Raw genomic sequence first — 12,182 nt, 5'->3', positions numbered from 1 at the left:
GGCTCAAGCAAAGTTTGTGTACATACATTAAATAAATTTATGTTTCATTTACACCCTATACACACAGCCTGAAGGTAATTTTATACCATATTTTAAATAATTTGTGCTTTAGACAAAGTTTGTGTATATTGAACCATCAAAAATCAAAGGTTTTATTATCTCAGTCATGCCAAAATTATTCCGTATTTCGGAATATTCCGTATTTCGGAATATTTGGATATGGGAGACTCAACCTGTAATAAATATATAGGATGCATTGTCTTTTAATATAATGTTAAGTCATGTATTTACACAGGTTTGAAAGGCAGTGAAGCTGCCTATATATACAGTATGTATGTATCTTCACCATACTTGCCTACTTTTGAAAAAGCATTTCAGGGAGATTGTGAAAGCAGCACCTATAAGCACAGCGGTAAAGTGGACGTGTACTGCTACATCTGTCATAAAACTGACTTACATTCAAAGTAAATGAGCCCCAATGCAGTTAGTAAGATCTATTTGTTCATGAAAACACACCAGCTAACTCCATAGTTATAGTTGGTAGAGACTCTATTATCAGCTGTGCAGGGAGTTGAAAAATCACAACAAGTGTTGACAGTTAATACACAATTTTCCGATACATTATACAGTATACCTACCCCGATATCTTAATTTAAGGAGACAGTTGAGATTCAAAGCATTATTCTGCAGTATAACCCTTCAGTACATAGCAGTAAACTCCTCTATCCATGCTACCATCCACAGCATTGTGTGCTGTGCTGTTGTGGATGGGGAGCTGTGCCGGACCCGGGTAAGTACTACCCGCTCGCGGCTCCCCCATCCCTCTCTGCACCCCTGATATGGGCGATTGGCTGATCGCCTGTACACATAGCAGCTACTGAGCGTTCTATTGCCTGCATCTAATGGGTAGAGTTTCCTTTGCGTCTCTTCCCTGTCTTGTTACATACCTTTTTCAGAATTGCTGCTACCTCTTGAGAGCTTATCGTGGTGTTTTCGACATCTGAGCGATGCCACTCTGGGAAGAGATATGTCACTTCTTCCTTAGCTGTACTTGGAATGTCGGCAGGGATGTCAGATTCGGATTTCAATATGACTGAGTCCGGAAAATGGGGTTTAGGAGATCAATTGATCGGTGAATATATCGGCCAGTGTGTACCCAGCATTAATGACATTTAATGAGCACATTAGTCCACAATTTACATTATGTACTAATGATGTCATTGTGATTTGATTTGATGGTGTGGCAATGTACAAATAAACACAGTATGGATCTAGCAGTGTGCAAAAATTACACAATGACATCATACGACCCACCCTTGGTTTTAGGGATATATGGCTCTCTATACTTATTTCATTAATGGAAATTGTTGGAGGTTAGACACTATGAGGGGAATTCAATTAGGTGGGAATGTCTGACGAATTTAATTTTGTCGTAATTTTCGCCAGCGAATAGCGATTCGCCTAATTCAATTAAACTAGCGAATGATGTGAAAATCGACAATTCGCCTAAAAGACTAATCTATCCACTTTTTAATTGCGAAAGTAGAGTGTTGCTATTCAATTCCAAAAATGCGTATATCATTCGCATAAAAAAAAGCAAATTGTGCCTCGAATTCGCTAAAAACTGTCCGCACCTCTTGGGTGTGAGAGTTATTTCAAATCGTATAAAATTACATATTTATCAGGTAAATGGATGTGTGTTACAGCACATAAGCTTTCCCAAGCATTATTTATTGTAAATGGTGTTGATTATATATTTTTTAATGATCTATTGGCTTATCACAATAATGGTTCAGTCTATTACAGTTGGTTCATTCCAAAGTTAGAAATATACCAGTATGTAATTTTTAAACACTCTTTCCAGCAGCAGCAGGTGGAGGAGCAGGAGAGAGAGATATTACCTGTCAAGGAAGTAGGCACCTGAATCTGGAGAAGAAGGAAGAAGGCACCTGACACAGATTATTATTATTATTATTATCCTTTATTTATATGGCGCCAAAAGGGTTCCGCTGTGCCTCACAAAGTACATTAACAAATGAGTAAACTCGTAAAACAGCGACTTACAGTACAAGACAATACGGAATAAGAACATGGTTTATAAACATTGCTGCAACGATAACACTCAAAAAAGCAGTAGGGCGTCAGTTACCAAGTGTTAAGTGCCCTTGTGGAGAGTTTTGAGTAGATGATCGTACGAGTGCGGGAAGGAAAAGCACATAAGGGAAGAGGGCCCTGCTCGTGAGAGCTTACATTCTATAGGGGGGGGGACAGACAGGGGTGACACAGATAGGGTAGACAGTGAGGAAGAAGCATGTAAGTAGCAGGTTAGGATGAGAGCTAGAAGGCTTTGAAGTAGTAGATAATAGTATCCTTATAATTTGATTGATTATTATCTTTGTAAAATTACATTTATTTTAAAATGGAGCGCTTTCCGGCTCAAGTGTGGGAATTCATGTTTGCAGCATGTGTTCAAGCGAGTAGGCTGCTGTTTAGGGCGCAGATGAGTATTGCAGCCACTCCTGATGAATCAGCTGTGAATGTGGGTGTTTCTGCAGGTGCACCTGAAAGTATTCCATCTTCCTCGGGTGTTGCGAGAATCCCAAGGCCACGTCTATATAGACAAAGACGGTTGTTGGATGGGATTCGTGAGGATGAGGTGATAAAATGTTATCGCCTCTCCTCTGCTGCCATTTACCAGCTGTATGATCTGCTGGAGAAGAATCTTGAACCGCGTGTTCCTACGAACAGAGCAGTTCCAGGCTTGGCAAAACTGCTAGCCACACTACATTTTTTGGCGTCGGGAACATTCCAACCGACCCTGGCGATAATTGTTGGCTTTTCACAAGCCACTTTTTCTCGCTGTTTGTCACAGGTCCTTCTGGCAATGCGAAAACATGTTTATTTATTTATTATTTATTAACAGTTTCTTATATAGCGCAACATATTCCGTTGCGTTTTACAATTGTCAACATTGATAGAACAAAACTGGGTAATAACAGACCGATATATAGGTAGGAAGGCCCTGCTCGCAAGCTTACAATCTATAGGTTTCTGAGTTTGTACATTTTCCTCAGACAGAACATGAATGGAATGCTGTGAAGGTGGGTTTTTTTTCTGTGGGATGAATCCCTAATGTCTTGGGTGCAATAGATTGCACCCATGTTGCTCTCACGGCCCCCCGCCAAATGGAAGAAAATTTTCAAAATCGAAAATCTTTCCATTCACTAAATGTACAAATGGTTTGTGATTCAAACATGCGTTTGATGCAGGTGTTTACCAGGGGCTTCTCATGATTCCTTTATTTTGCAGCAATCTAGCATCTATGAGACGTTTCAAGATCAACAGATGTCTCATGGATGGCTGATTGAGAAGTAAATAATTTAATAATCTTTTGAAATGTTTTATTTATTTTTAAATGTTTAAAATAGAATTATTTTGTATTTTAGGTGATCAAGGATATGGATGTTTTCCCTGGCTGCTAACTCCACTGGCTAATCCTGACACCCCTGCAGAACACAGGTTTCAGGCAGCTCACATTAGGACTAGGGGAGTGATAGAACGCTACTTCGGTCTGCTTAAAACCCAATTTTTGTTTTCTTGATAGGTCAGGGGGTGTGTTGCTGTATTCGCCAACAAAGGTTTGCAATATAATTATTGCTTGTACAATTTTACACAATATTTGTATTGAAAACCGTTTGGAGGCCGAGATTGATCCATTGATCAGTCTTGATTCGGACCTGTCTCCTGCAGTGGTTGATGATGCTGGCCTTGGCCAAAGCACTCAACATGATCTCATAGCAGCATTTTTTCAATATACGTTTGTAGAACATTTATTAATCCACGTTAAACCTAATTTCCAAGATTGGTTTTTCATAATTTTTTTTTGTACTTTCAATAGAACATCATCCTTGAATCACAAATCATTCAAGTTTTGGCCTCTCTACTGGAACAGTTAAAGTATTACACAGTTTACTTACAGTTTTAGATAAGTGTTACATGTTTTGCACGTTATTTTGTCAAGTTGGAGCACATTTTAAATAAGGTATATGTTTGGTTGTTAATAGTATTACTTGCCTAGTTTTTATTTTTCAGTTTAATCATTAGCTGTTGCTCCAGCATAATCAATTGCCTTAAGTTAAAGGGGTAAAAGAAAAGTAAAACATTTGGTAAGTATAATTTTTCTAAGTCTAGTATATATGGTTTCTGTACTTTTCACAGGAGCAGAGATGACAGCGCGAATACCTGCACATGTTAATGACCTTTCTTATTTTCTCCTTCTTAGGGCAATGGACAGGACCTTTTGGGACATCCAGGATGCAGACTAGCCCCATCCTCCTGGATCTCCATTAGGACAGCTGAGCAGCAGGACATATTATACATCTTCTATAAACCCTTTTTTTATGTGCTTAATAACCGATTTTAAAATGTCTAAAAATAATAACAATGTAATATCAGTAATTTTTAATTTCTTCAAAATTCTGATTTAAACAACAAGGGCCAAATGTAATAGGGTGAGAGTTTAGAAATGTGAGAGTTTCTGACACTTTTTAAACTTTACCAATGTAATAGAGTCCAAAAACAAAGTAACAGAGCGAACTTGCATGTTTTTTTAGACTTAAAAAACTCTCACAATTTAAAATCTCATTCAGATGTTTTCTCATTTTGAAGATAAAACTCAACCAATGTGAGAGTTTACTGCTAAACTCTCACATTTTCTAAACTCTCACCCTATTACATTTGGCCCCAAATGTTTTATACTGTAAATGTTTTTATTCCAACATGAAAATGTTTTATTTACAAATATTTGTTGTCCATTTATATATTAATTGTTTTAGACTGTAATTATTTTCTTCAAACATGTCAAACTTTTTTGGAATTTTTTTCCTTTTTCTTTTGGATTTTACAAATCAACTATGACACAATTGCCATCTTGCATATAACTGGAACATTTCAAACCTGTAAGATAAGGAAGAAGAATATATTTAAAACAAATACTTATTCTTACCTAATAAACCCTAATTTGACACCTATTATTATTATTTCACTGTAGAAGGAGTAAATGTTTGAACTCTATAAACGTAAGTTGCTAATCAATTAACCTAAGACATAGATTAATGGGTGCCAATCAGCTGAACGATATATTTTATACAAAATATATAGTACGGGAGCGTTGTCCTTCTGCGAATAATAATGTTCTATATTTATTGTTACATTATTAAATGTTAAACAAATATCTACCACATTTGTCTGGAATACATTCGATTTACCGCCGTCCACATGGAAATACCGATCGTCAGAGGTAAGTATATGCTAACCTAACCTCCCTCCCTAACCGTCCCTTAGGGGTGCCAAACCCTAACCTCCCACCAAAGTTCCTAAACCTAACCCCCCTTCACCAACACCTAAACCTAAGTCCCCCCAGGGGTGACTTACCCTAAGCCCCCCCACGTAGGTAAGATGACAGATGTCGAGATCTCAACACCTGTCATTTAACCCTTGCCGGGATTAGACAGTTGGGAACCTGCCAGTTGGTATTCCCTCCTTTGGCTTCCCAACTGCATCTCCATATGTCCTACCAGGAAGTCACAGGAACAGTGTGTACGCTAAACAGAGACACATGCCTACCATTTTTAATTCAAAACTATGGGACTGATTCAGACCCGCTCGCGAGCAATGAGCGTTCGCAAGCGGGTCGATGGTGGCCCAGTGCGCATGCGCACGACGGAGCCGGCTCCATTGTGCGCATGCGCGAGACCCGGATAGCGATGGCCAAACCGTCGCTCTGGGTCTCGTACCAAAGGGGGCGTGCTGTCGATGTTGAGTGACAGTATGCCCCCTTTGGTGGGCGTGGCTGCCCAGATGGAGGCGTTCCCATGGGAATGCCTACCGTCTGGGGCAGGCCCACTGACATCACCAAGGATCTCATATGTTGCTTGTGTATGTGTAAATACCTCGCTCTGGGAGCCATGTTTTCTAATGAAGATCTATATTTATATTTTTAAAACTTTTTTTTTTGCATAAAAAAATTTAAAGTCTTGATATCTAGTATTTTAATTATGATGAGAAACACAAGTGATGTCAGTGGGAGTGCTTTCGGCTCTGTTTGAGCCGAAAGCATTCTAGGGCTTGCGGCAACGAGACCCTACCACAAGGGTCTCGTCGCAAGAACGATGGTCGCGATGGTCTTGACCATCGCGACCATCTTCCTGGCCGCTCGTTATAGCTGTAGGTGGTCACCCACAGCTATACGAGCGGCCAGGAGGCCGCTCTAAAAATCAAGAAGGACGGCCCTGATTCAGAGCGAGCGCTCTGTCAGAGCGTTCGACTCTGAATGAGGGCCTATGTCCACAAAATGTGCTGATGTGCAAATGCGCAATCCACGGCTATTGGTCAGTGAAACAGGGTATACTAATAAAATATCTTTGAACTGTACCGGGTGACCTTACTATCAAAATTAAAATCTTTTACATAATAAGATAATCATAGTTATTTGAATAAATATACATTCGAACACTAAAAAAGTTATTTGACATAATTTAGATATATTTTTATCTTTTTACTTAACGTTAATAAACAGATTTTTAAATATATACCTTAAATCAAAATTAGCCAAAAGGCATCGTAGGAGCAATTACTTCGGATTCCACAATAGATTCAGTTTCCGGTAGGAGACGTCTCCGTGTTATGGAAGTTGAGTCATCCAGCGTGGGAGTTTTCAACAATGAACCTGACTGAATTTGATTAGGAATATTGGTTAGGCTTTGCACTGGGTTTAGAAGATTTGGTGGGCCAACAACATTGTCTAATTTGTTGGATGGAAATACTTCAGAATGAGTTTGGGAGAAATAATCCTGCCTCATGACTGGTGTTCTCAATAATGAACTTGAAAAATCAGGAACAAAACTCGTAATTGGTGCGTTTCAACGGACAATATGCTCCTCCATTAAGAATTTTATTCCAGATGACATAACTAATAAAGCAGAAGACAGAACCTCTTGTTGTTCTGAAATTTTCTCAGAAGTCTTTGACATTTTTGAAAGTTCACTATTCATTGCACTTGCTACTTGTAGGGATTCTCTATGATGCTGATCTATTTGTATACGTGATGCATGGATTTCTTCTAGATGTACTCGACTAATGCTTTTCAATGCATCTTTGACCTGGATTAATGCTTCAGTTATAACTTGTAAATCACCCTCAAATCGGAGACCATAATCTTCTTGTTGTTCATTCATAGACTTTGCAAAATCTGTGATTGCATCAAATTGAGTATTAACCTGTGTTTGTTCAGCCGGTGCTTGTTGTCTATCTGCAGGGGTAGACCTTACCATTAGATTTCTAAAAGCTTTTGCCAAAATTTTAAAAGCAAGATTAGATCCTAGAAAAAGTAAACTATATTAAATGAAGAGTTCTCAATAATTACCTGATTTACCTAAGATACATAAAAAACTTGCTACCTAGAGTAACAGATGTTGGTGAAAAAGTCAAGGATCCCACTTCAATTTCGGAATCTTTATAGAAATAAATATTTTAATTTTTAACGTAAAACACATTTATAATCATAGTACAATTATCAACATGCAACGTTCACATACCAGGTGAAATATTTCCATCATTAGGAATAAGTGGTGTTATAGGTCTTTGATCATCCGTTTGCATAATCATATTTATTGAAACTGTGAAATAAAAAAGGTTTTACTTTACCTAAATAAAAAAAAGACATAAAAAATAAAAAAATAAAAGTAAAATCCTACTTTGTGGTGCTGTAGGACTGGCCTCTAATATCTCGGAATCACTATTGTCCAGATCTCCAATTTTTTCAATTTTAGAAAAATATAGTTAAAACTTGTAGATAATATAAATATATATATATATATATATATATATATATAAAAATTATATATTTTGGGTGGAGTGGCTTGGTAGCCTAAGATGGTGGACGCTATTTCCTGAGCTCCACAGCATTCCCTAAAATAAGTGACTCTTCCCTACCTCCACCATTTTGGGAACCCCGTCCATTGACACCCGCTGTGAAACTGATGTGCCCGACTCCTATCCTGACCTAAACAGGGAACCTACCTGCGAGCAGCTGACCCAGAGAGAGGACGGCGGGACTCTGAGCTTACCGCCTGCCCTAAACTTCCTTTCACTACTGTGCTGCCGGGGAGATCTCGGCACTGCTGCCGGAATAAGTGCCTGTATGGGTGATGCGGCTGGTCTCCTTACCCGCGACGTGACTAAGAAGTGTCCGGAGGCTGCTGGTGCGCCTTTCCCCTGCATCCACATCACCGCATGTGATTTGAGGCTCTGTGAAGTTCTCTCGGCCAACTTCAGCAGCTGCAGCCAGACGAGCTACCCGGTGTCACCAGCCTTGATATCCCTCTCTCACTGCCCAATACAGGGATCCTTAGCTGGGCACCATACTCGGTCCTCTCAGAGGGAGGTGGCCATCTTTCTTCAGCTCTAGCTGCACAGAGGACATACATTGGATAAACCAGCATCCTGCTAACACAGGTACTCTCTCCCATTTCTGTATATTACCAATCCTATTGGGGGAAGCTTCCCATCAAGTCCATATTTATAATAAGGATCTGGACTTCCTTTACTGTATCAAAGGGCTACTATAAGAATACCCTGCTAACGAGGGCGTGGCTTGTCAGCCATCTTAGGCAGACGTGTGGGACGAGAGTTCCGTCTCCAGAATCCCTTTTGGGACACTTTCCCCTGATACCCCTTATCTCAGGATAGCACTCATGAATGCCCCGGGTCGCTTGGGGCTTCTCCATGTCTAGCTGTGCCACCTGCCTGACCGACTCTCCATTGCGGGCCTACCACGCCGGTCAGTCCATCCCCCCCGGCTCACTGACTCACCCTCCAGTTTCGCCTGACGTCCGGCTGGGCCGCGCTCCACGTTGATGGTCTGGGAGTGGCGGTGTCGCTGCCGCTGGCCACCGATGCTTGCGGAGCTGCTGCTGGTCCGGTCACTGCTCCTGTGCAGTCGCTCCCTTGGGGCCCGGTGTGCGGAGGTCAGAGGCTCCATCCAGGCTGTCTGCTGCGAATCAAGGTCTCCCTGTGACAGCCCTCAAGCTGCCTTAGAGTGTGTCTGCCCTACAGGACCCCGCTGTCTCCCTGCACGTGCTGCTGGTTGGAGTTTAAAGTGGACCCAGAGCTCCATCTAGTGGTTCCCCTCACAGACTGCCTGCTCTTATAATTTTTTTTTTGTAATAATCTGTCATTCAAGATGTTTAAATAGCTTTACCACACCGTCCTGGTCTCCAGATCAATTTTTATGGTGTCGCCTATACCTGAGTTATACCCCCTTTTCTACCATATTTTCATCTGATTGCTATACAATATCCCTGGATATTCTAATAATGTCGCAGAAAATGAAGAAAAATCAGACTGCTTCAGCCAATTTTTTTGGAAACAGATCAAAATCTTCGGCTGCATCTTTATCTCAACCCGCATCATCATCCTCGCCCCAGATCTCGGATACAAGCATCGATCCTCAGCTCCAAGCAGTCATGACTAGCTTACTAGAGGGCCTGCAGTCAGCCTTTCATCAGGAACTCTCTAAAGCAGTTTCGGATTTTAAGTCAGAAATTCCCTCTTTGGGCTCTAGAACTGATGCCCTAGAAACCAAAACGGATGACCTTTGCCGGTGCCAGGGCAGTCTTGATAAAGAATTTGCTTGTCTACATGATGAAATTGAATCTCTTTAGGAGAAACAAGAGGATCAAGAAAACCGCTCTCGACACAACAATCTCCGGATCCGAAATGTGCCCGAATCGGTCCTGAGCTCAACATTACCTTCTTTCCTCAAAGATTTTTTTCAACAAGTCGCCCCAGATCTTTCTGATGAGGACTGCCTTATGGACAGTGGGTCTCATTCAGACCCGCTCGCGAGCGCAGGACGCTTGCAAGCGGGTCAATGGTACCCAAATGCGCATGTGCACGACGGAGGCTGCTCACTAGTGATGTCAGTGGGAGTGATTTTGGCTCTGATAGAGCCAAAATCACTCCAGGGCTTGCGGCAGCGAGACCCTACCGCAGGGTCTCGTCGCAAGCCCGATGCTCGCGATGGTCTTGACCATCGCGACCATCATCATGGACGCTTGCATAAGCTGTGGGTGGTAATCCACAGCTATGCGACCGTCCAAAAGGCCGCTCCAAATTTAACTAGGATGGCCCTGATTCAGAGCGAGTGCTCTGGTCAGAGCGTCCGGTTCTGAATCAGGCCCAGAGCACACAGGGCCCTCAAGGCCAAACCCTCATCGTCACAACTTCCCCGGGACATTATAGTCCATTTGCATTATTACAGATCGAAAGAGAAGATCATCATGGCTACTCATGATACTCCAATCCTCTCCATTCAAGACATGCAATTACAGATCTTTCAAGATTTAGCTCCCTCAACAATCCAGAAACGCAGGGATCTGCAGCCAATAACGAAAATTCTTTGACAACATCATATCCGCTATGATGGGGGTTCCCCTTCCTTTTGCAAGTCTTCGCCAACAATTCAACATATATCCGGTGAAAACTTTGACTCAAGGGCAGGACTTGTTAGCTAAACTGGACCTTCTCCCGGAACCTGACTCTTCTCCTCCTCGTAGCGGCTCATCGAAATCCTAATGGTCAAAGCCTCCTCTTCCAGAATGGTCACGGGTGACCCCCCATCAAGATAAGGACTCTGACCCCCCTTGAAGTATCTCTGTCCTATCTGGCCTCACTTTTTCGCTCCTGGAACATAGGTCCAGTGATCTATTTACCCTTTGCAGGACTTGTTCTTTTGTTTCAGTGATTTGTCCGCTGTATCCTTTACTAGTTGCTCATTATTAATCACTATTGTTTTGATATGTGAATTGATGCAAATGTGCTAATTGTTATAAGGTATATATTTTTATTATATATAGTAGCCTTAGTAACATTTTTTTTGTTCCATATCAATATTGTGATTTTTTTTCTCCCATACTTCCCTTCCTTTTTTTTTTCGCATCCCCTCATGTTTTTACTTATACTGACACCCCCCCTTTTTTTTAAGGTGACACATTTTGTTTCCCACCCTTAAGGGAATGTTTTTGATGAATCGGAATTATCCGATTCTGCAAGAGTTAGGTGATAGAGATGGCGTTGCACACAGACCTCTGCCAGTCAACTCCAGCAGACCTATCCCAATAGGTCCAATGATAAAATTAGAGAGGAGGGTGTGGAATAGAGTGGGGGCGCTGACTGTGTGTAAAGTCAAGGGGTACCAGAGGAAAAAATACTTATCTAGACAACATGGGATCGTTTCCTTTCTTTTTCCACAACCGTAATAGTAATATAATAGGTAGTTTTCCTTGGAGGTCGTCCGTCTGAATAATTTCGTGTATATGAAAAAAATGATAAAACGAAATGTGTAGATTCTTCTATTTGATGATCTGTTCTACTATTATTAAACTGGACCAAAAGGATATCGTAACTTTACCTTATGGGGGTGACTGAATATTATCTCAATGAGAGTATTAAATTGTGAAACAGTCCCCAGAATAAGAAATGTACTGAAAAAACACTTATAACTGGGTAAATAAGGCTAGGTAATGCACCTGGTTACCTTTTACTTATGTTTTCCAAGTATACAAGTGGAAAAACAAACTTCCAAAGTGTAGAAAATATGTACACCTTCGTTTGAGTGGGACACTCTGGTTAGTGCATACAACTGATGATAATAATTATAAGGTGTCTATACATTTATCTTGTAAATGAATAATCAATAGCCATAGATAGCATATCACACACCTGACATGTAAGGCGTGTTTGAAGCATGTAAAGGTTTCTTTCAAACAGACAATGGTTCAATTGCAGACAGTCTAATCTGTTAGATGTGTATATGGTAGATGCGTACCCATACTCACACTTTCAGGTGCTAGGTGAAGCTCATCAAGGTATCTTTATTGTAAAAACCTCAAAAATTCCTCGGATATGATGCAATAATGTTTATTTCATAAAGCATATAACCAAAACATATCGCTATATAAAATCTATAAAAAGACAAAACCTTTGAAGGTCAGGACAAGTATTGGGTCAAAAATTCCCCACTGTAGGAAATGTGATAGGGGGGTACTAACGGAAACATTATCCGATTAGTTGGGGACCAGGCTATTCTGGTCATTTGTTCTAATACCACTGCCCCCATGTAC

General features: G+C 40.8%; 1 protein-coding gene across 1 annotated transcript in view; it reads right to left on the bottom strand.

Annotated features, from left to right (window-relative positions):
- The window catches only part of LOC148518871 (alpha-2-macroglobulin-like), a 178,041-nt gene that overhangs the window by 133,632 nt on the left and 32,227 nt on the right, over positions 1–12,182 (bottom strand). The gene's annotated exons all lie outside the window — the stretch shown is intronic.

Source organism: Taudactylus pleione, unplaced genomic scaffold (genome assembly GCF_031769625.1).
Source record: "Taudactylus pleione unplaced genomic scaffold, aTauple2 ptg000198l, whole genome shotgun sequence".
Taxonomy (NCBI): Eukaryota; Metazoa; Chordata; class Amphibia; order Anura; family Myobatrachidae; genus Taudactylus; species Taudactylus pleione.
This window is presented reverse-complemented; position numbering and strand designations above follow the sequence as displayed.